The following is a 26214-nucleotide window of genomic DNA, read 5'->3' as shown; positions in this document are numbered from 1 at the left end:
TGTGCATGAAAGAAAATCTATGAGAATATGTATGGCAAGCACAACTAAAACGGAATAATACCCATCCATCCATCGTGCACATATCTATTATATGTTTTGTTGTTGGCCGCTATTATTTATATGGTGTTGTTTGTGTAAGCATATCTCGGCACATTTTGTTGTTTTACTCATAGGTTGCTATAAAAACGAGGCAGTTAGTGGGTGAACAAAGCATAGTCATAGTTAATGCCTGAGTATGCCGAACAATCATGTAGTTTGTGGGGTGAGATGTATAGGTGTGTGTTGGCAGCATTGCTTGTTTGTTTAGAAAAATTCATAATATAAATAATTTACCTCTAACTCATTTAGCTTTCCAGCACAAATAGCTCAGTATATCAGATGTACTTTAAAACTTTTCTACATACCTATTTAACTTTGCAAGATGGCTTCCTAAAAATAACTCTCGTTATCCAAAACAAAAAGTTTTATCACAGAGTATTGAGTTCCTATGTCGATAAATTGTGTTCAATTGGATATATTATTTTACCTCTCATTCCTCCTCTTCACAGTCGGCATTGATGACGAGGACGGCAACGATAAATATTCTTCTCTGCCAATCGCATCGTATCGATGCATTCATTACAGCTCAATGCTGACCAATCAACATATTTTGTACACCTCCACCCACCAGCCCAACAATTTTCGGACTCCTATGCCTATCGACAGCGAACACTAAAGACTTTCACAAAGTAGGCCCTTGAAAACTCCACCAATCAGACGACCATTTCGATTTGTAGTTACATAAAAATTTAACAATGAGGATTTCGCTTTAACTTATGATAACTCCATATGGTGTTGTATATATTGAGTCTTTAAAATATGTTATACATACTTGCCGCCTCCTAAAGAAATGCTACTGTTGATACATTCCTTATTTTTTTTATTTCTTTTCTCCATGGCCAATATTTTCGCTTGCCAGCCTCGCCAAGTTTGCTATGAATGAATGAATCACCTGTTATGTTTGTCATTCGTTGAGCACCAACAAGCGAAAAAGGCGCAATATTTTTGTTTTGACGTATACTTCATTATCTGTCATTTTATTCAGACATCAACACAGAGTTGATTTTTCTTAGCAAAAGCCGCAATCCAAAGTCGCATACGAGATCAACTTAAATTTTTGTTTTTTAAAGCCGTAAACTTGACGCACTTATGAACAAAAATTTAATATCGAACAAGTATTGCGGAGCCCTAGGCTGATTCAAGAAGAAAACGAGGAGATCAAAGACGAGTTCTTGGGCGAAATACTGTGGAGAGTTCTAGTAAGGCATCAAGGTTGCGGAAAGTGCCGTCATGACAAGTTCCCTTAGCAGGGAGGACCGAACTTTGACCGATAGCAACCAAGAAAATGTTGAACTACTGATGGACACACACTTTTCAAATAGCCAGGATTAGGTCGTCGATCAAGACATTGCACAACCCACAAAAACCGCTTCTACAGAAGAACACATCGGTGACATTGTCCACGAGTAGAAGATAGAGTTTGACGAAATGTATTTTCCAGCCATTTAAATCACCCAGACCGGACGGGATCATCTCGGCACTACTCCAGAAATACCTTGGAATAGCTCTGCCATGGCTGAGTCAGATTTTCAGGACAAACCTGGAATGGCCTTACAGTCCGAGGGCATGCAGACAGAACGAGGCGGTCTTTATAACCCAAGAAGACTTCATTGATGAAATTGTGGACGAGAATAAGATAGAATTTGGCGATTCGTCCTTTCCAACCATTTAAATTGACCGGACCGGACGAAGTCATCTTAGCACTACTGCAGAAATCCCTTTAAATAACTGTGCCGTAGTTAAATGGAGGCCAATGTAGAGCAGAGGTTAGCATGTCCGCCTATGACGCTGAACGCCTGGTTTAGAATCCTGGCAAAAACATCAGAAGCAATTTTTCAGCGGTGGTAAGCGAAGTACTTTGCTACGTAAAAACTTCTCCACAAAGAAGTGTCGCTCTGTGGCACGCCGTTTGGACACGGCTATAAAAATTATGCTCCTTATCATTGAGCTTAAACTTGAGTCGGACAGCACTTGGTGATATGTGAGAAGTTTGCCCCTGTTCCTTAATGGAATGTTCATGGGCAAATTTGCATTTGCTTACTTACATAGGATTATCATGGCAAGTCTGGCTTAGTCCTATATACCATATGCATGGAGACAGGTCCGGATAAGACCATCCGGAACCGAAGACGGGGAAAAATAAACCACAGCACAATAAGGCATTTAGACCCATAAACCTGTCTTCGTTTTTACCCAAAAAGCCTGATAGACCTGAAGGAAAGGGAGGGACTGACGTAGTACAATTTCAGAGAGGCTCAAAACGCATGCCCCATTGAAAAGGTCAGTAGAGACTGTCATCCACAAGGTTCTTCAAAATGACGTCTCTTAAACTCAAGGAGTACGCCATGACAGCTTTTCTGGATATCGAGGGGGGTTTTAAACAATGTAGATATATGGTCGATTTTCACAGTTCTGGACAGCAAGAGAGTCTACCCGAATATATCCCTATGGACGGATAACATTATATGCAGCAAGGTTATCTACGCCCAATTGAGAGATATTGTGATCAGTATGCTGGTTACAAGGGGAACGCCAAAAGGTAGGTGTTCTCGCCGTTTTTCTGGAAGCTCGTAGCAGTCCTATTAGATCTCAACGATGCGGACGATGCCGTGCCACAGATCCGTGGCAAGTTTATTTTTGCGGTCAGCGAGATCATGGAAAGACCATTAAGGAGAATGTCGAGATGGGCTACGAGATATTAAACGGAGCTGGTGCTCTTCAATCGGAGATATGTGATAGTGGGTTTTAGGTTCTCATCTTTGGAAGGCACCAGTGTTCAGTTGTCGAAGGAGTTGAAATACTTGGTCTTTGCCATAAATTCGAATCTGTCCTAGGAGAGAAGTACGAGGGAAAAAAGCGAATGGCACTTTGGATCTTGTACTCCTGCAGGAGGATGGTCTGTCATTAGTGGGGAGTTTACCCGAACGTAATTTAATGATGAGACCAGTGCTTCCGTATGGAGAGCTGCTATGCTGGAAAGCTTTAGATTTGAAGACTAGAAACAGGAAGTTCGAGAAAATGCAAAGACTGGTCTGCGTCGGAAACCACAGGCAAACTAGATGATGCAAACTATTGGGTCCATTTTCAGAATTATGCCGAAGTTGTTGTTATAACAACAGTAGTGAGAATTGCAAATAAAGAAGAGACGGGGATGTGCGGTTCCCAGTCTATACGAACAGTTAAAGTTTCAGACTTAAACAACGGCAATATCAATGAAAAGCAAGTATCTGGGTCACAACATAAGAACTGAAGAAGATGTGCCGGTAGGGCAATCGGGCGAAAACGCTGGATGTTTCTAGGGATACAACGGGCATGTGACCACTTTTGAGGAAACCGAAAAGAGGATCAAGTCCACCAAAGTGCAGAACATGGCGTAACCGTCGAAAAAGAAAAACAGCTCCAAACCATAATGTAATTTGGGAAAGTCGCATCAGTTCTCCAGCAACGGATACTTCAGTCTGAATCCTATGAAGGAAGACTTAGATGGGACAGAAGAAAAGGTCTAGAAGTCTTGAAGAAAAGGGACGCCACAGCCATCTTGGAAGATGATCGCAGATAAAGACAAGGAGCCGCCGTCTTACACTAAAGTACCCAAGAGTCAGAACTGGAACAAACTGACATATGCTGTCATCGACATCAGCAGAAATATTTCAACAGATCATTAGTCCTAAATAGAGGAACTGAATGCACCAAAACCACCCTGCCACCCAACGGGGAACTTGCCACAAGCAACTATGTTGACACAACAACGCGAATTCCCTTGTTGTGACTCAACCCTAAACTGATGGTGTGAACGAAGAAATCGCATGTAACACTGTGAAACAGTGAAACGGTCCAAAGGACGACGAAAATCCTACGAGGAGATCCGGATCCGTTGAGCGCAATTCTGACGAGTAGTAAGAAGGAGATCAGTAAGGTTTTCGGCATTATTATGAGACACAGTACACATTTTTGCAGGATAGGTACGGCGAAAGATAGAGTGCGTGGCGTATGTTGGGAAGACAAAGAGGCTTTTGGGCATTCCTGCGCCATTACCAGAACCGACTTAGGAGCATGGAAAACTATTTTTTCGTGGCTTCTTTTCATTATTTCATTAAAGCGCATAACAAGCAGATTGCTGGTTTTTCCAAATCTAATGGCTCCTAGTTGTAGTCCGAAACGGATCTTGGGGTCTACTTAGATGCAATTCAACTTATAAGACAAAAAATTATTTTACATCGGTCTCATCCCTGCCACCACAGAAGGCAAGGACGAAAAGTTCAAGGATAGTTTCTAGGATAGTACGGAGCTGCCCCGTACATGACTTTAAGATCAGGGAGATTTTAATGCCAAGATAAGAGGGGAAAATTTTTGGTCCATCGGAACCAAAGAAAAAACGTCTAATAATAGATTGTGGCTTGCAAAGCGAGCATCCTCTCCATCTGTGAAAATGCGTGATGGCGCGTCCTCTATCCTCAAACGAGGTTTCTAGTTGCATGTGCTTTAATCTAACCTATCCAACATGCACATTCTCCTGTAGAAACAGCGAGCTTAGAATATGTTACTATTCGACCACACCAAACCCTGATGATGGTATAGAATGTATACAGCCTAGTCAGAATGGGGTCTGGTCGGCAGTAATCCGAATGAAAAAAAACAAGCCAGCAGGAATCAATGGGTTGCCAGCTAAACTAATAAATACCGAAGGCGACACGGAGATGAGGCATATGCACCAGCTTTACGATCTGGCTGGAGAATCCATAGAAAAACCCTGATGATGGTATAGAACGTATACAGCCTAGCCAGAATGGGGTCTGGTTGGCAGTAATCCGAATGAAAAAAAAAACAAGCCAGCAGGAATAATGGGTTGCCAGCTAAACTAATAAACACCGAAGGCGACACGGAGATGAGCCATATGCACCAGCTAGCTAGGAGAATCCATAGCCCATGAATGGAACTTCAGCATATATTATCGTACCGTACACAAGAAATGAGACACGACAGCATGGGCATACTACACAGGAGTAACTCCTTCTCATACAGACAAATTGTAAGATGCAATTTAGCAGTACCTGTGAGGACTTCGGGGAAATGTAAACTTTAGAACATCTGAGGCATGTGTGTCCCGCAGTAGAGCAGGGTATTCTGCTTAAAGAGGCAAAAAACTTATATTGGCAACACTTGGAACCGTTATGGGTGAAAACCGCCGCCATAATTTACTAATTGTTTTATTGCTTTCAATGGTTCATTTTTTCTTTTTATTATTTTATTTACTAGCGAAAAAAGTGTAAAATCTATACAGCAGAGAAAAAGTCTTCTGGTTTGAAAAAAACCTTCGATTACTGTCAAATGTCGCTTGTGAATTATAATTATTGGTTTTCTGAATTATAGTTATTGTTTATCCTAACAGGCCTTTTATACGGTACATCTTTATCGTACTCATCGTGTGTACGTGTTGATTAGAGCTTTTGCCAAAAATAATACATCGCTTTTTTCTTTTCTTTAATTTTATTTATTCTTCCATACTTTTCTTCTCTTTTTATAAATTTTTCTTGGACAGAACGATCTTTTCAATATTTGTCAAGTAATGATTGCACATTTTTGCGTAAACGGTAATCGATAAACTCCAATCAACGAAAAAATCAAATTATTTTGGTTTTTCACCCATGAATTGTGGTTATATGTACATGTGACGCATACACCACGCATCATGATATGCCGTGTGAAGTCCCTTAACGATAAATCTTAACGGGCAGATAGATGGATGCCGATTAGTGACTTATCGTCCCAATAAATACAACTGTTTTGTGTTGACCGATTGCTGCGTAATATAAGGTGTGTTCCTCCAGCAGAATTTTGCAACCTCTCATTTATAAAATTCTCTAAATTTTGTATCCTCTCACATTTTCTTTTACTGAAAAAGAAGCGACTTTCCCTAAATGTTTGTGCAAATTTTTGTGTACGCGAAAACACTAACTGCTGCGTAATGTTGCCATATCTTCCGAATTGATTGGTTATTGCTTCTACACGAGGAAGTAAGAGCTTTTGGTCGTTCGGGAAATCACTAAAGGGTAGTTCTTTATCCATTCCAACTCTTGTTAAGAATGATCAAACGTTCACTGACTCGGTTGATAAGGCTAACCTTTTGGCTGATATATTTGCAGGGAACTCTTGCCTACCGGATAGCAATCAACCACTCCCCTCAATCGAAAATGTATCTGGCGTCATGCCCCAAATATTAGTTCGAACTCGTGGTGTTAAAAGGGTTCTTGAGAATCTAGACGTAAATAATCCCCGGGCCCGGATGGCATATCAACACTTATCTTACGCAAGTGTTTTTCGACAATCGCTCGTCAATTACGCAACCTTTTTCAACTTTGCCTACCGGGCGGGACTCTTCCCAGCGCGTTGGAAGGTTGCGAACGTTCAGCCAATACCCAAGAAGGGTGAGGCAAACAACCCTGCGAATTATCGGCCAATTGCCGACAAGGTCATGGAGAGCATGGTTAATCAAAATCTTGTGAGGTATTTAGAGTCTAATGGCTTTCTTATCGCATATTAGCTGCGATATAGACCGATCTCCCGATATAAAGGGTGATTTTTTTGAGGTTAGGATTTTCATGCATTAGTATTTGACAGATCACGTGGGATTTCAGACATGGTGTCAAAGAGAAAGATGCTCAGTATGCTTTGACATTTCATCATGAATAGACTTACTAACGAGCAACGCTTGCAAATCATTGAATTTTATTACCAAAATCAGTGTTCGGTTCGAAATGTGTTCAAATTTTGACAAATTTTGTTCAGCGATGAGGCTCATTTCTGGTTGAATGGCTACGTAAATAAGCAAAATTGCCGCATTTGGAGTGAAGAGCAACCAGAAGCCGTTCAAGAACTGCCCATGCATCCCGAAAAATGCACTGTTTGGTGTGGTTTGTACGCTGGTGGAATCATTGGACCGTATTTTTTCAAAGATGCTGTTGGACGCAACGTTACGGTGAATGAACACATTTCGAACCGAACACTGATTTTGGTAATAAAATTCAATGATTTGCAAGCGTTGCTCGTTAGTAAGTCTATTCATGATGAAATGTCAAAGCATACTGAGCATCTTTCTCTTTGACACCATGTCTGAAATCCCACGTGATCTGTCAAATACTAATGCATGAAAATCCTAACCTCAAAAAAATCACCCTTTATGAGTATTGGGCCCATGAAAGAGCATTTTTCATCCGATTTTGATGAAATTTAAACAAAATGGTTTAGGGGATCGAATTTTATCAAAATCGGATGAAAAATTATCCTTTTATGGGCCCAATACTCTTATATTGGGAGATCGGTCTATATGGCAGCGTTGGGTATTTACCCGGTAGAAACCCATCTCCACCCATCACCTTAAATCTCATAGCCACAGAGGCTGTCTCACATTTAACTGTAATACGCTTTAGCGAAAAATCCCGCTAAAGTAAAACTTGAAAGTACCATAAATTTTTGGTGTTATTCAATGCGATTAAATTCGCTTAAGTGAAAATCGCTTTACAGAAAATACCGCTTAGCTGAAAAAGTTTTCACACCACATATTCCGCTTTTAAATGAAACTGAAAACACATAACTGAAAAAGTAATTTCTATGGGAAACTATCAGGAATTTTTAAAATTCGCTTCGTAAATACATATTTTTATATATCTCTCACTTTTCTACTGAGCATTGCTGTTTTTTAACTCAAGTTATTTCATATATAATTAGTACGATGAAAATTCGCTTGCATTTATTCTTATTCAGTACTTTTAACTTACATACATGTGGCAACAAAGCGAAATTTGCACTTACCTTGAATGTGTCTAACGGCCAAAAAGAGACAGTTATCCGATTCGCTATTCTGCCACAAAATTGGCTCTTAAGTGTAATACTTAGTCACAACTTTCTTAGTATTTTTTGGGGAATGTATGAGTAGTAAAACCGGTTTTCTTCTATTCCACACAAAAAAGTTCAGCATGTGTTGCACAACTTATTTTTGATTATTATTTTTTGAGGCTGGAAAATAAAAAAAAAAAAAAAAACTTAATGAAAATCATAACTTCTTTCCAAATATTGTTGGTCGTTAAAAAAAAAGAATTCGCACTTAAACGATTTTTCGTTAAAAGAGTAATATGTATAGAAAATTGGGAAGAAATTAAAATTTTTATACCCACCACCATAGGATGGGGGTATACTCCTCTAGTCATTCCGTTTCTAACACCTCAAAATATTGATCTAGGACCCCATAAAGTATATATATTCTTCATCGTCTCGACATTCTGAATCGATCTAGCCATGTCCGTCCGTCCGTCTGTCTGTCGAAATCACGATATAGGTCGGACGCGTAAAGCTAGACGCTTGAAATTTTGCACAGATACTTAATATTGATGTAGGTCATTGGGGATTGCAAATGGGCCATATAGGTTGAGATTTGGATATAGCTCCCATACAAACCGATCTCCCGATTAGACTTCTTGGGCCCCTGGAAGCCGCAATTTTTGTCCGATTTGGCTGAAATTATGAACATAGTGTTCTGTTATGACTTCCAACAACTGTGCCAAGTTCGGCCCAAATCGGTCTATAATCTGATATAGCTCCCATATAAACCGATCTCCCAACTTAACTTCTTGAGTCTCTGGAAGCCGCAATTTTTGTCCAATTTATCTACAATTTTGCACAAAGTGTTCTGTTGAAATTCACCATTAATGTTATGATATTGTGGTAGGTGTGGAGGAAAGCGTTGAGAACACCTTTGGATATATTGATCAATAAATGCGCTTCCAGTTGCTCTAGATGTGAAAATCGGGCGATATACATATACGGCAGCTATATCTAAATCTAAACCGATTTTTTATGAAATTCACCACTATTGTCCAGATTTATAAGGAAATCTTTTCTGCTAAATTTCGAGAGAATCGGTTCACAAATGAGCACTTTATTGCAAAATTTCTCAAAATCGGACGAACATATTTATGGGAACTATATCTAAATCTGAACCGATTTCTATGAAATTCACTAGCAATGTCGAACATGTTAGGAAATTTTGAGAGAATCGGTTAATAAATGAGCATTTAATTGCAATATTTCTCAAAATCGGACGAACATATATATGGGAGCTATATCTAAATTTGAACCGATTTCGACATAACTTTATGGATATTGTGGAAGTCGTCAAGGAAAGCATTGTACAAAATTTTGGAAAGATTGGCCAATAAATGCGCTTGCAGTGACTCTAGGAGTAAAAATCGGGCGATATATATATGAGAGCTATATTTAAATCTAAACCGATTTTTATGGAACTCACTAGTAATGTCGAAAGTCAAGAGAAAATCCTTCCTACCAAATTTCAAGAGAATCGGTTAACAAATGACCATTTTATTACATTATTACTGCAAATCGGACGAGGACATATATGAAAGCTATATCCAAATCTGAACCAATTTTTTCCAATTTCAATAGACTTCGTCTCTAGGCCGAAAAACATGACCGTACCAAATTTGAAGACGATCGGATGGAAATTGCGACCTGTACACAAATTAACATGGACAGACGGACATAGCTAAATTGAATCAGAAAGTGATTCTGAGTCGGTCGTAATACCTGTCAGTGGGTCTATCTCTCTTCCTTCTGGGTGTTATAAACAAATTCACTAAGTTATAATACCCTGTACCACAGTAGTGGTGTAGGGTATACAAATATGGTAAAGTAACCATTTAGCCAGCCACTGCGGCTATGAGATTTAAGGCGATGGGAGAATGGATTGAGGATGGGAGCAGCTCATACCATTGCGGTATAATCGAGGCGACGATAAGAAACCTGGAAGGAAGGGAAGAGGTTTCCGATCGGATACCTCAGATGAACCTTGAAGTCGAGTGCGAGGCACTGCTGCCAGAGGCACAGTCTTGAATTGACGGAACCCTAGTATTGCCATCTGGAAGATCATGTTACACGGATCGATCAAAACTAGAGGACAGAGTGGGACTGGGGGTTTACATTGATAACCCAGGGACTGAGATCTGTTTTAGACTGCCTGACCATAATACGGTCCTGCAGGCGATCATGCATTCCGTGATCGCCCGGATTTCCGAGTGTGATCGCCCGGATCTCCGAGTGTGAACATCTTTACCGACAGCAAAATTGCCACAAGGGCAATAACAACCAGGACGGTAAGGTCACGAACAGTCTTGCAGTGTAAGAAGGAGATTAACGCCTTCTCTAAGGATGGGAAAATCCGCATCGTTTGGGTCCCGGGCCATAACGGAGTAAGGGGAAATGAAAGGGCAGACGATTTGGCGGTGAAGGCCAGAGGACTGCCGTCAATAAACTTGGTTAACTCGAAGCCTTTCGGGTCGACGCAGTCCGAGCTAAGGGAGTGGTCGACGAATGCGCATGCAACATTGTGGAACAGCCAAACGGTCGGTAGGACGGCGAAAATCCTATGGGGGGATCCAGATCGTGAGAAGACTAGGCTATTACTGAAAGGAAGCTAGAAGGAGGTCAGTATAGCTATTGATATCATAACGGGACACATAAGACTACCAGCTCACTTTTGTAAAATCGGTACGACAAGTGATAGCATCTGTAGGGCATGCGGGGAAGATGATGAGACGTTGGAGAATTTCCTTTGTCATTGTCAGGCTTTCGCGTCCAACAGATACCGGCACTTAGGTGGTGACACAATTTCAGACATTTTTACTTTTAGTTTACTTTATAGTTTTTAGAGCGCACAACAAGCCGAATACTGGCTTAGGTCTATGTCCATAGTGGCACGGGGCGTATTAATATCTGCACCCTCTTTTCAACCTAACCTAACCATATGAATATGGTCATACCTTTCGTCTCTATGAATCAACTACTAGCCAATTCCTCCATCGTGAAGTTTATTGCCTGAAGTTTATTGAAAGTATCCCACCATCGCTTTTCAAGCACCAAAGGGTTTTTATATTAAACAAACAAACACTATAGGTGCGTGCATCATACATTTATGCCCACAACAACCTACCCATAACTAGGTACATACATACCTAACTTGCCCACCAAATTCCCTCCAAACAGTTGAAGTCATTTATTTGCAATAGTGTTTGCCAATTCAACCCGCCCCCTTAATTTTTATTGGCTTGATCTTTTAAAGCACATTGACAAGTAGAATCACACCATAATGAATGGGCCAGTTGAAATTTGTTATCAAACCGCAATGAAATTGTTATGCAATTCAGTGTTGTATTGCAATTTGGTTAAAAATAGCTAAAAGGGGTTTTAAGAGATTTATTAAAATTAAGAAGTAGTAATAAATAACTTAAGGTTCGTATAGTTATGGAATATCGAAAGTTGATGAATTTCTTTTCTTAGGTAGCCCATAGGCAAAATTGATGTAGAATATCTCTTCTTTCCACTTTTAAATTGAAGTATCTTCCCAGTCCCAGTTTAAAATGGTGCAAAAAAACCCAAAAAATTGAAATTTAATGTAAAATATTTCACTTGACTTTTGACACTATCCACCCACTTTTTTGTGCTCACTCGAAAAAAGAACAACTTCTTCAAAATTAACCCCTTCCAAATTGATTCATATTTAGATTGTGAAAGATATTTATCCAGCATTAAGGAACTTAAAATCGATTAGAAGTGCCAACATCGGTTCAGATCAGTTAACATCATTCTAAATATTCCAAGAAATGTACCAGCTGACATAGAACAGAAACGTAATCTTGGAAAACATACAGCACAAAAGGTTGCGTGGACACCTTCAGCAGGAAATATGGAAATTCACCCAAAAAATTCAACATCAAATCGATGGGTTTGGTACGAGTTCATCCTCCTGCAGAGACAAAGAAGGAAATCTGTCAACAGGTATAGATAATATACTCAGAATATGAAAGGAACATTTTTGCCAGCTGCAGTTACCGATAGTGGCAGTTATGGGACTTAGAACGAACCGATCCCTGATGACGATATGAGTTCCATACCACTTATTCATGATGTCTGCATAATTGTTACCCGGCAGAAGAGCAACAAGGCAGCAGGAACCTATGGGGTACCAACTGAATTATTCAAGACCGAAGGCAACGTGCAGATGTGAAGTATACATCAGCTCGTTTACGAAATCTGGCTAGAAGAATGCATACCCGAAGACTGGAACTAGAACATACTATGACCCGTATACAAGAAATGAGACAAGACAGTATGAGCCAACTACTGAGCATTATGTCTCCTTTAAGATTACAATCTAAATTCAACTAGATAATTGGACCCCTTCAATAAGGCTTTGGATTTGATACATCCAGAGGGGGTTCCCATAACTCCGATCTCGAAACTATGTGTCAGAAATTCGAGAAAGAACGCAGAAGATCAAAGCGCTTGGAAATCTATTCTGACTTCGTCTAATAGAACATACATTGAGACCCTTAGGTCCAGGCCAGTGCCATCTCCAATAGCCTATCAAAACTTCTACATAGCAGATTGGAGGCCACCGTAGTGCAAAGGTTAGCATGTCCGCCTATAACGCTAAACGCTAAAGGGTTCAAGTCGGCGAGAACATCAAAAGAAATGTTCAGCGGTGATTATCTCCTCCTAATGCTGGCAACATTTGTGAGGTACTATGACATGTAAAAACTTCTCCCAAAGATGTATCGCACGGAGGTACGGATGTTTACCCCTGTTCCTTAATGGAATGTTCATGGGCAAATTTTCAATTTACATAGCTGATTTAGATCCTTATCCGATGGGCTGAAAGGGTCTTGGAGATCTCATAAAACTGGGATAGCCCTATTGGTCCCAATATTGACCCAGAGAAGACTGAAATCTGCCTGTTCATGAGGAAGACGAAGATGGGCGATTTTGACGCACCACGTTTCCTCAATTGAACGATTTCGTTAACTGACAAGGTCAAATACTTATGTGTGATCTTAAGCAGAAAACTGAATTGAAGTGTCACATTCAGGAGCGTACTGAGAAAGCACACAGATGTTGGCCACTATGTAGACGGGCCGTAGGCTCAAAATGGGAATAGAATCCGAGGATAGTCCACTGGCTCTACAGGAGAATGATGGGACCAATACTTACCAACGCCTCATTAGTTTGGTGGACTGCGATGCAACGTAAAGATAATACTACAGGTTCAGACATATTTTCTTGGAATAGGCGGAGCGATGATGACCACGCCCACCAGGGCACTGCATACTATTTTAGATATCCAACCCATAGATATATAGATTAAGCGGGAGGTATACAGATTAAGATGAGAGTTAAAGCAATGGGAGATTGTATAGAGGATAAAAGTAGGTCTACTCGCGGTATAATCGAGCTGTAGAGGAGAGAAATGTCAAATCGGGAGATCGGTTTATATGGGAGCTATATCAGGTTATCGACAGACTCAGACCATACTTGGCACGATTGTTGGAAGTCTAGTTAAAGGACCACTTTATATGGGAGCAATATCAAAATCTGATCCGATATGGCCCATTTGCAATCCCAACGACCTACATCGATAAAAACTATCTGTGAACAATTTCGTGCAGCTCGACCGCTATCGTGATTTTCACAGACGGGCGGACATGGCTAAATCAACTTACAATGTCAAGAATATGTATACTTTATGGGGTCGCAGATTAATATTTTGAGGTGTTACAAACGTAACGACTAGATTAGTATACCCCCATCCAGTGGTGGTGGGTTTAAAGAGGGAAAGCGTGTTAAGTTCGGCTGGGTCGAATCTTATATACCCTCCACCATGGATCGCATTAGTCAATTTCTTTGCACGGTTGGCAAGATAATGGGAGATCACAACAAGGTATGCGTCCTTCAGAAGTTTAAGAAGTATATTCGGGAAATTGTCCTATATAAGAGCTATATCAGTTTTTGGACCGATTCGGAACGTATTTGGTACACCTATTGAAGGTCATAGGAAAAGTCTTAGTGCAAAAGTAATTTGAGCTAAATCACATTAGATTGCCCTCTCTAGGGGCTCAAGAAGTATAATCAGGAGATCGGTTAATATGGATGCTATATCTAAACACGGACCGATATTTGAACCATATACAATCCCAACCGACCTACATTAATATGAAGTATTTGTGCAAAATTTCAAGTGCCTAGCTTTACTTCTTCGAAACTTATCGAGCTTTTGACAGACGGACGGGCATGGCTAGATGGACTCCAAATGTAATGACGGTCTAGACACGTTATAGGGTCTTAGACGAATATTTCGTGGTGTTACAAATAGAATGACGAAATTAGTTAGCCTAGATTCTATGATGTCAGCATTAGCTGATGGGTTACCGGTTTAGCTATTAAAATTCGATATATAAAACTGATAAGGCGAATGCATAACTCGTTTGCGCAAACTGGATAAGAGAAAGACCATGGGCATTTGCCCAATGCACAACTAGATACGATGGTATGTGTTAATTACAGTGGAATAAGACATTTTTCCATCTCATTTAAATGTTAACTAGCGAACTGTGTGCTTGATTTATGCCGTCGATGTTAAATAAATGCAGGCAATAACTTTAAGAAGATTTTGAACTAAAAGACTTTCTCTTGGAGCACTTTGATCAGAGTCGTTTAAACTTAAAAATGCTTGCATTTCCTAAAAATTTATCTTAGTCCAGGTACAGATGATAATTCGTGATTTTGATGAAAATAACTGAAAACAATCTTAATTGTCAAGTGTTTTGCCTGTTAGGACGAAGATCATTTTAATTTTACAATTTTTGTTTGTTTCTTGTTTCGAGACGAGCTTAATGTTCGAAGACTTTTCTGCATTGGAAAAGGAAAGCCACTTTGGGACGCGTTAGTTATTTTAACCCAATGACGAAAGTTAGAATAACTCATCGGCCACATTAGGTGTAAAAAGCTTCAAGGACCGTGCGCTGGTATGTTGAACTTATATTCAATTTATTAAGAAAACGCCTTTATGATATAAACACCAAATTAACCATGATCGACTACCCTGTCTGTTAGCTGTTCTTCTCTCAATGCATGTGTTTGTGTAATGGCAAATTTCATCTCTACACAATTACACTACTCCCATAGCACACACCTGATTCTGTGCATCTTTTGGAAGTTGTTGGCTCTCGTTGTTGCTCTGTGTGCCCAGGAACTTAAAAATGCTTGTATTTCTTTAAATTCGAAAAAAACGCAATTAGAGAGTTCATATTTGGCAATTAAATTAGCTCAGATAGCCTTTAAATCTCTGGAGAACATATTTCTGAACTCAAAAGCCACCTATGACTGTGGCGATGAATGAATAGTTCCAAACTCACCTGTTTTTGGTGCAGGACCGCAGAGATATCCCATTGAATTGTAGAGCAGACTAGCTTGCAAGACTGGGAACTATCACATTGCACAAGAACCGGAATATGTGGGTAGGCCTCAATCGATATGTAAGCTATTTCTTCGGGATAAGACCCAAAGGGCAAAGGATAAAAGACAAGACTTAAAGTAGCAAACAACGATTACTAGAAAAGCTTGGAGGATTTTGGGGAAGTGAAAACAACTGAACATATGATGTGTGCGTGCCCTGTAAGTTCTACTTTAGCTTCTTATTTATTCGAGGACTTGTTTGATTGAGCTGGGGGGATTATTCGCCAGTTATAAGGCTTTTTAAATCCATCCCCTGTTCGATAATGGAATATTCAAGGGCAAATTTGCAAGCCTATCTGGCTAGCTTAACGGTAAGAACTAGATGGCAAAATATCTAAATGAACTTAACCAACTCATTAAATTGTGATTTTCCTACAACCAACTAACTTTTCTTGTGTAAATCACCTACCCATTTAATTGGATAGCACATCTACACCCATATACTTGTCCAAAGTAGGCCATTGATGCCTTACACCTTACCACCTATACACACATTACTTTCATATCCACCAATTAAGAACTCTGTAGCCTTGTATTTTCCATTTGTTACGAAAGACCTCCTTAAAATGCCATTTAAGGTGGCAATTTCGTGTAAGGAAAACATAAGGCGCATTGCCAGAACAACCTCTTGGTGAAAAGATTGCATGCTTGCGGACACAGGTAAGTAGGAAGGAAGTCAAAAAGGCAAAGCAAACAAACCGGCCAACCTTAAAACAAGCCAATCAACAACTGATTTTACCCAAACCCAATCTGATTCTAGCCCTCTTTAATCGCAGAGCACAACGACGGTTGGTCAGTAGACAGAGCAAAACACACTACTCCACTCGCTCAATTGACAGTTGGCATGACAACACAGCCAACGTGGGCCATCGAATCCAGCACAAGCACCACTGCAACATGAATGGGACTGAAGCAGCAACAAGCAGCGAAAACTGAACACTACCCAAGCGGACTATCAAATTTCTTACGTATGATGAACAGTGGTTGATGATGTATCGAAGAATAACGTGGTGAGCACTAAATAATTGGATCTTCGCTAAAGGCAAAAAGGAACTGCACTGTGACTTGCGTAATTCTCAGAGATCTCTTGTTGTTCGTTTACTCTTTTTTAAACGAATTCAAGGTCTACAAGTTGCAAAATCCTAAAAATTGCATTTATATTAAGGTACTGATTTTTCGCGACCTTGCGCATATATGTCCTGTTTGTCATTTTCTGGATTGTTTTTGTGTAGAGATAACCAAGTCAGCGTAATTGAAGTATGTGAAGATTTTTCATGCACTTCCACTTCACCGTCCTACAATAAAAGAGCCTGAGAGCTAGCATACTATTTAAGATGTAGAAATTCTCTGCAGGACCCACAGGTAGACTCACAATCCCATTCCCATCTTAAAGCGACGTGGAAATATTCTGGTATCATTCATCCTCAAACACAGCATACACATTCAAACTTTCTGTTGGAAATGCTTATTCCGAAGATTCTTTCACTAATTGGTCTAAAAAAGAGATTTTCTCCTGCCTTCTCTGAGTATCTATCATATCGCAAATACAATAGTGTCCGTACATATCCTCTTTCCGCCTATGGAATGCATTTTAAAGGCTCCTATGCCAACCTGTGGCGTAGATCAACAATTCCGTCGAAGACCAGTCTCTAAAATTTCTCGAATTCCCAGATAATATAATTGAAAGCCAAATGTCGAGGAGACCGCTCCACTCCCAAGAATTACAAATACCTAGGCCTAGTTCTCTATTCGAGGACATCGTGACAAACAATGGGTTGTAGATTTTCCTATCTACAACCTTCCCCCATAAGTCAACAATGATCTTATTATGGCTACAAACTTTCAGTAAATTACCCTTGGGTAGAAGTCGCGGAGAGTCTTACGACTTTTCTCCCCTGGATTCGTTTGTCAGGATGTCCTCGAATCAAAAACTAGGCCTAGGTACTTGTGTTTCTTTGGAGTGAAGCAGTCTGCCTTGATACTTGGTCTTCAATATTAGATTCATACTATACTCCCAAATACCCTTCAATTAAGTCTTTTATAGGTTAAGTAGCCCACCGATGCTTCGCCACTAAGTTTTATATCAAAACCACACTCCACTCCCAAATGCATATCATTTATGTCCCATATTATACTGTTCGGTCCATGTGCCCGTTTCGAGGGATATTTTGGGTAGGACGTTGTGGGTACAAACAACTGTTCCCTTAAATCGATTCACCCGTCTCCGATATATCTCCTATAAATCGCAAAACACTGGGTGTTCTTCGCTTTCGATTTTGGTCATAAATGTAATAAAGGGCCCTTAACAAGTTGTCTTGAGAACTTCGGATTGTTGTTCTACTGACCGAATAACATCATTCTGGAATGAAATATGCGTCCTCCAAATTATCCATGACCCTCAGATTGTTTCTTAGTGTTATTAACCCTTTATCCACATTGCTAAATGGTCCTCCGAGATCCAAAACTACCTTTAAGATCCTTGTGTTAAAGAAAGTCTCGATACATGGCATTTCTTCATCGATGACGGTTTTCTCCAACCTGTATTTGAAGCGTTTCGGTGTCAATCAAATCAAATTGATTTCCAGAGTTTAAACTAAAATCGATTATGTAATGCCATGCCCTAAAAATCAGTAACGACGGATATTTTTGAGGAACTCCTTGAAGAATGCCAATATTCTCTCCGGTCCGCCCGATTTACATAAAGGACTGGAAACGTCGTAAAATCTACGATACTATATCTTCGACGACAATGTCCCCAATGAGATCATCGGCAGTTACTGTGGTCATAGCGATATTCCGATCGTCGACCTGATACTGGCATACCTAAAAATGTTAATCCATCCGAAGTTCTACACTTCCCAAGGTGTGTAGATAAAAGTCCAATTGTCCTTTCTTCGAAAGCTGGTCATGCTTTTGAAGCCAAGATAATTTTAAGGTACTCCTGCAGTAATGCCGAAAACCTGCCCAGTTCTACCGATTTAAAGCCTGTAAAATGTGTATTACGCACACTAAAGTATCCCAGATAAGACCATCTGCAGTTCCGGATATAATGAACATTCTAGCCACCTTAAATCCTTGAGCGGTCTTGCTGTCGGCGGAGGGATAAAATCAAACATTATCTCTCCTTGCGAGGGCCGCAGGAGTTACAAAAATTTCGAACCAATGCTGACTCAGAGCTGCTTGCTATCTCTTTTATCCCTCGCTAGGGCTGGAAAGTGTGTACTGCCCACACATGCAAAATAGTGTGATCCGATAAGATCTTCTATAGATGCATCTACTATCGTTGTGGCCATATCGCGATCGTTCTGTCAGCGAGGGCGATTGGAGTTACAAATATTCCGAACCAACCCTGATCCAGAAGTTCCTAGCCCTTGTCATTCCTCTGCTCGAAATTGTTGTTTCTACTATGCCGTCAATTGGTTGAGTGCGCTATCTCTGTAAAGCCAAATAAGATCAAGTCTATTGATGCAAATCGAGGGATTTTAATATTGGTTAACTGCCCCAACTAATCAGCTTGAAATCCTTTTGCCATTTGGTGCCATCAAGCTATGAACGTACACTTCCTTGGCCAGTTTCTGAATACTGGTCAAGTTCCCATAATTCGGAGCAGTTTGTCTGTAGTAGCGCTGGGGCACATTGTACTCTGTACAACAGCAGATTGCGGCCTAACTCTGATCCAAAGGTCTGCAAGAGACAAACGAGGGTAAGGGAGACGGCAACCCTTTTTCCCCCCTTTTCCATTTGCGGTTGTCTAATCCTAACCTTGAAAACGTCAGATATGCGCTTTAGCAACTGGAGTATGACTTCGTCGCCACATGTTGTTGTAGCTTAGTTTATTAATCAGCTTTATCTTCACATATCTGGCCAAAGAAGGTCAAGCCCATGGATGAAAATCAAAGAATGGCTTAACGCTGTCTCATTACAGCAACCAATAACCTTATCGCACTTATGTGGCCATCGATCTTCTCAAAAAAATCCTGCAACCCTTTTCTGAAATCGTCGAGTGAGGACGGGACGATTTTCTATTCGATCTGCATCCATATTTCTGTAGACAATTAATTTTTGGGATTGATTTGGTTGATGATGGCCACTTATACTTGTACAATATTTCAGACGCTAATGATAGAATTCTTGACCTATTTACCCTCACATGCCTGCGCATGAGGAATTTGTCAGTCGGGGTCAGCTCTAACTTCTTGTTTGGCTCAAGAAATACAAGGACATGTATGCAAATCAAAGAAAAGCTTAACGTCTCATTGCTGCAATCAGTTACCCTGAAGTACTCTTGCCATGACGTCTTCAATTCATTGTGGAACTCATATCATTGAACAGGGCTAAGAAGAGATTTTTTCAATCTTCAGCCATCCTTCTTATGGTCCGGTCCAGCCGGTTGCCACTTACCACTTGTTGTTCAGACATTAATAAAAAAAACTGACGGATTTCTTCTCCCGTTTGCACTAACTTGCTTGCCCATCACTCGATCACGGTCTAATCATTAGAATGCGTTTCATTGTCAGTTTTTACTGTTCTGACTACCCCTCCTAGCTTTAGCGGCAGGACTTCTGAAGGTCCTGTGTAGCAGTTGTTATTCTGTTCGCGTTTGAGCTGTTCTATGTAGGCAGCGGCATGTGTTAATTTATCAGGGATTCGTACTTCATGTAGTAGAATTTATGCTTCTTCTCCAGATAACGTAACGATCATTTATGGTCCTCTTCCCGTTTCCGCTCGTCTGCCTTTTGTCCTTTGAGCATATGCCCTTGTAAAGAGAAGTCTCTAGAAATCTTTTTACGGACGACAAAAAATGTTTTCCAAGTACATATGTAGCTTAAGGATTTTTTAGCCTCTAGCATTCTGAAAGACATTTTAGGCTGCCAATTGCGCAAGTAAAGTCATCTCCTCTTCGGATCTGTCAGCATGGAGTTATCTTCCCCATTTCTACTGTCTTACCACTGTACCTCACTTTGGATTTAATACAAAGTAGCAGAGACATTATAATATGGGCACCACCACCACCCATCCATCCATTCACATCAAAATAGCAGCTGCTAAAAAGTGCCTGATTGAATTTGACTGGATGGTTTGCCGGGCTTGGTTGGTGCATGCACAAGAAGACAACAAACAGGCCTTCTCTGATTGCTGTTGTTGAGCTCTATTGTTTTCCATTTAACTGGTTGTGTGAAAATCCAACAAAACACCACACCACACTCTCGCAGTACATTCGCTCGTTCATTCATCCATCCGTTTATAATAATCGTCTCTTTCCACCCATCCTTGGAATCAAACCGATGATACTATACTCAATGCTATGAAACCTTTGTCTGTCTGCACACCCCAGGCCATCAGCTACCATACCACTCACTCACTGGATTGAACAACGTCGACAATTCAAATGATTCGTCGTTGTTGTTTGTTCCGCAGCACAAAAACCAAAAACCCCGTGAACACGCCAAACCAGTCAAGAGCTGAAGAGGTTCTGTGTGCGAGTTTGTTGTTGTTCTCTAGCTGTACGTACGGTGAGCCATCAGTCCATAGTGAACTACAAACCGAAACCGAAAAGTGCAATACAGACAGCCAATAAGAGCATTCATCCAACTGTAACAATGCAAACACTTGCCGCACATGCTGTGCGCCTGGTAAACGAATTGTACCATTCGACCAACACAAAATTTTCGAAATTCATTTCTTTGTTGGGCCACTGAGGTACAACGGCAACGACCAATCGACTCTGGCTGAGGGATATTTTGTTGTTATTTTTGAACATTGTATGTGAGAAGCAATGCTTCCGCAATATCAGTGCCCGTACGCTACTCGTCGCCGGCAAACAACGAGTTATCATCGAGTTGGGTACGTACGTACGGTGGGTATATTAGGAAACGGCAGCAGCAACAAGCCAGCCAGCTGGCAAGCAAGTACACAATCCAATCATGAATACAACCAACCACAAAACACCACTGCGAGAAATAGTAACAGGCGCCAAGCTGGCCCACAAAGCAGTAGAAGGTGTACTCGCCTTCATAATAAAGTACTTGAGATTGGCATAGATTCAGTTTTGTTGTTGCTTTGAGTAATATTTGAGATGATGGCTGGCGCAAATGTGTGTATTTGTTGTTTGGCATTTAGGGTTGCCAAGTATGTATGTTCCAAAGACAAAATGTTATGGACCGATGTTGGAGATCATTGTAGGCCAAATCAAGATATGGACGAATTTAAACCTCTTGGCTTTGATCTTGGAGGTCAGTCATTGTGCAACACTTCAACCCTATTATGAAGGGTATAATGAAGACACATTCTTTTGCAGTGATGACTTATCTGTTGACTCAAGATTTATCTAGACAGTATGTTAGAGCTCAGAGCCCTGAGTTCGAGAATAGTGATCAGAGTTGGTCCCGGAATGGGGCGAAAAGTCCCTTAATAGACTCCAATCTCATGACATAACAAGTAAATAATAAGGCGGACGAGTGTGCCAGTAAAGGCTCGTCCACGGCTACCAGTCGCCCGTCTTGCTTACATCCCATTTGGCGTACTACTAAACATAATAGAGGGGTTGGTCAATGCAAAGTCAGTGACGAGATGGGAATCTGTACATAGATGCGGTACTATCAGGGCACTCTTACCTACCATCAACCAAAGAAGCTATAAACTTTTGATAACAGGTAAGCGAGCGCTTTTACACATAATATAACCGGACCTTGGCCGGTAGCTGTCTTTTTGAGGATCAGACGACAAAGCACTTGCTTTGTTCATGTCCGGGTTCACAGGGAACAGACTTTTCGTTTTGAGTAAGCAGCTTTACTCCGAACTGGCCTCCGCGTAAACTCACCTTTATGGTGGGCTACCCATTCAACCTAAACCTACATAGACGCTTGCCACAGTTTAGTCTATTGCATAGAAAATTGTCGAGTTACAGACCTATATCCGTCTGCCTAAACACGAACCTAGCCAAACTGCTCCAGAGGTTTTTTAGAAAAGGCGAGTTTTCCTTCGGTTTATCCTGAAATACTCCGGTAGATCAAAAAAAATCGATTTTCCATCCTTCCCCATTACTGGAGGATTATAATTGTCCAGGCGCCGGGTGTTTGCGTCCATTTACCTGTCGACAGCTCCAGAAAACAAGTTTCTTCTCAATCTCTGGAGAAGTGCGATATCCCTAACAGCAATGTGTCACTCCGTTTTGAATAGAGGCTTGCCGAATGCTCCTGTGAATGTGTCTTAGCGCTATTGGACTGAAATACTTCTAGACCGCATTTTTTCGTACTTTGCTTGGAGGCTTACCGACAGCTTTAAAACAACGTGTTCCTCCTTTCTCGAGTCCCGCAGCTAGCAATACTTCAAGACATGGCAAATTCCAACTTTCAAGCCACGGAAAAGCATTGACCATAATCGAAATAGCAATCAAATTTCCAGCTCCATACACGGACATATCTTTCGTTGCCCAGGCCAACTGCCAAACCCACGAGATTGGCACTGCCCAGTCTAGGAAAATGTCAAAAAAGTTGACAAAATATAATGATTCGCTTGCTTGATTCATTGATATATGATCCACAGAAAAACTCCCTTTACCAAAAACTTTCCGATTCTGGATTTTATAGGGAAGAGTTTGTCTGAAAAGGATGGAAATGGCAATGATAAGTCTGTAAATTTCTATCCTGCTGCTTGTCCAACACTGAAAAAAAGAACGTGAGCAAATAAGTCCCACCAGTTATTTTGCGCCTTTAGTACATGGAATATTCTCTCCTCCGAAGAACACAACTTCCATCTTTACTGAGAATTCCCTGTTTTGGATGTTATGGAGAGGAGGAGTTCGTCTGAATAGGATGAAAGTGGCAGTGATAAGTCTGTAAGATTTTATCCTCCAGTCCAAGACTGAAGGAAAAGGACGTGAGCAAATAAGTTAAACTAGTTATTTTGCGTATTCCGTAAATGGAACATTACCTCCTTCCAAGAACACCGCTTCCTTCTAAAACGGATTAATACACCACTTTTGGCCACCCACTTCGCTTTCGTACGTAGAGCTTCCTGGAGGACGACCCTAAGAGTGCCGAAAATCTTTTCCCTTACTGTAATTGCCACGATATCAGCATACACAACTACGTTAACACCCTTCTTTTAGGTTTTTTTCTATTGTAAATGGCTATATTCGAAAGTAATTGAGGCAGTTAAACCTCATATTTTGTCCCTGTACTGACACATATATATAGTTCTACAAATCCGATCCCTGTCTATACAGCCGTCTAGGTCATGAAAGGATGCCTGAAATATGTATCTATTAAAACTCTTAGAGCGTTTTTGTCCCTCCATCCCACAGCAATATACATATGACATTCCGACAGAAGCATAGTATATCTTTTTAAGCCAGGAACCCAGTCTATCGGGTACAACTTGTAATTCAATTTAATAACCTTGATCGCCCCAAAGATTCTTAATACAGTTACAATTTCCTGAACAATCCATCACGGAGGCATATAAGTGACAACCTATTCCGAAGCCTCGTTGTTCTTTAGAGAGTATTCCACAAAATCGTTTATTGTCAATTCATTCTCTGACTTCTAAATGTACCCTACCCTAAAAGGTGTGAAGGCTCTTCTGTAAACTAGAGGCCTCTGATGTATCTTGAACAGAGCTGCAGAATTCCAGCCAGTATCTTATCTGAGCCTTTTTCTGTCTGCAGTATTTTTACCAAAAGTTAATGTAATGTAACGATAACCAGAGAAACTATTGTCATTCAAGACTTTCCAGTCACATATTTTTGGCTGATATTTGCCGATACAGAGATAACACCTAGAATAATAATACAAAATGAGGTTCTTTTCCCTACACAAACAGTAGCGAATGTGCAACTATCGCCGAAAAAATTTTTTGATGTTCACGTCAGTATGCGAACCTAATTCAGTTCTGTGTGGTACCCGGGTGTGCTAATTATACACCCGGTGGTTACTTAAATTCTTTTTATGAGAAATGTTTTAAAAATTACCCAAAATTTTCTTACTTCAAAAGCTCTGTGTGCCTGGCAACCCTAAACATAACAGTTGTGATTGTTGATATTCTCAATTCACATATACACCGCCCCGCCCCACCGGCAACTTATATTTATTGGTGGCGCATACTCACATACCAACAAAAAATAAAGCAGACAGTTTCCCCCAATAAACAGCACATTTCCAATGAAAACAAATGAGACAAACAAATTAGGAATGAAACACCCTACTGAGGTTGCTGTTGGCCCCATAGAAATATCGGTAAGGCTGTGCAGCCAACGTCGTTACGAGCCCTCCGAAACGACTACGATGAGATTTTGTACGCCTCTTGAAAAGTTTTATTTCGACTTAGAAGCCAGAAGAAGACGACGGTTTCGTCGCTTGGCAGCACCGACGGCACAGTCAAGCGACTCTGAATTTGTTTGTTGTCAACCAAAAAAAAACCATCACCAAGCAGCACTCCTGGTATATTCCCGAATATAGAAAAATCAAAACATCCTCCAACCCCCCTTTCAATGTGACCCAAAAACTTAGTGCTTCTCAATCATGAAACAAGAAAACCCTGAGATTTTATGTGTTCCCCATATAAAACGGTAGGTGCCCTTAGAAAATTGGGCCAAAGCCTTGAGGATGAAGGTTCTTGTCGGTTCGTTGGCCTTGTACTTCAAAGAATGTTGGGAAACAGAGGTTTGTGGGCCAATGTCAATGCCCGTCCATGAACAAAAAAGTCACCGCACATTATTGTTACAAGGTTAAAGTTTAAAGGTTTTGTTATCACACACGCACACTCTCTCTCTCACACCACCATTGAAAAATGCACGTGACTTGGCTGGTTTTTGGTTTAAAATGAAAAATGTGATGAAGAAAACTGAATGATAGAGGGTAGGTATGTAGTATGTGAATCTCGTATACAAGTCTAACGGTTATTGTGTATGAGAATGTGTCGTCAGAGACAATAACATAACTTTGTTTTAAACCTTATGCCGTTTTAGCACTATAAAGAACAAAGTGGTTTGTTTATCTATTGTTTGTTATCGTTAATTGTCTATACAAACATGAACTAGCTGGCTACATTTTTACGAATGTATGTAAGTTATCTGTTATATATGGGGCTGTCATATGTGGGACTGTCATATATGGGGCTTTTCACCATGTATTTGAACGCAAAGTATAGTCTATTTTATCGTACTAGGAGGAGCTATTCCTATGTGAACTTAATTCGCGTCGGAATACCACACCAAAATGCGGCCAGATTTGAATTTGCAGAACTACTTAGTCCCGGAGAGTCTACTTGACGCGTATATAAGAAACCTTCTCGACCTTTCACTGGTATGCAGAATTCACTAATAGAAGGTTAGGTCAATTGCGAAAACAAGGTTGTCAAATATGTCGATTGGAAATGGCATCAAATAGGAGAAAACGTAAACAAAGAATGAATATAAAAAGAGAACAAGTTGACATACTCAATGCCAAGTACTGCCAAAAATTAAAAAAAAAATGCTATGTATGTCGGCTGATCGCTTGGCTTGACCTTATTCAGTGAATACTGACTTGTATGCAGCTATCAGCATGCTTGTGCTAAAAGTCGTTCGATAGACTGTGTCCTTTAATATGCGGTTGGCCAAAGTGGGGAATTTAGAGATGGTCGACTTAATTTTAAGGGCCCTACATGAGTGGGGGATTAAGGAAGAAGTCTGAAGGGCGAAGGCTTCGCATAAACCCCAGAATAACTCAGATGAAAATATTCACCCGGAAACGAAAGCTGGCTGATTTCAGGAGACAT

General features: G+C 40.5%; 1 long non-coding RNA gene across 1 annotated transcript in view; it reads right to left on the bottom strand.

The window, feature by feature from the left end:
- The window catches only part of LOC131995960 (uncharacterized), a 33462-nt gene extending 32496 nt beyond the window's left edge, over positions 1–966 (bottom strand). Inside the window, exon 1 of the long non-coding RNA XR_009397714.1 lies at positions 872–966. This is a non-coding gene — a long non-coding RNA (uncharacterized LOC131995960). The remainder of the gene's footprint in view (positions 1–871) is intronic.
- Positions 967–26214: the final 25248 nt, after the last annotated feature.

This window comes from Stomoxys calcitrans, chromosome 3, assembly GCF_963082655.1.
Source record: "Stomoxys calcitrans chromosome 3, idStoCalc2.1, whole genome shotgun sequence".
NCBI classification, from domain to species: Eukaryota; Metazoa; Arthropoda; class Insecta; order Diptera; family Muscidae; genus Stomoxys; species Stomoxys calcitrans.
The sequence above is the reverse complement of the archived record's forward strand: the minus strand, read 5'-3'. Positions and strand labels throughout refer to the sequence as shown.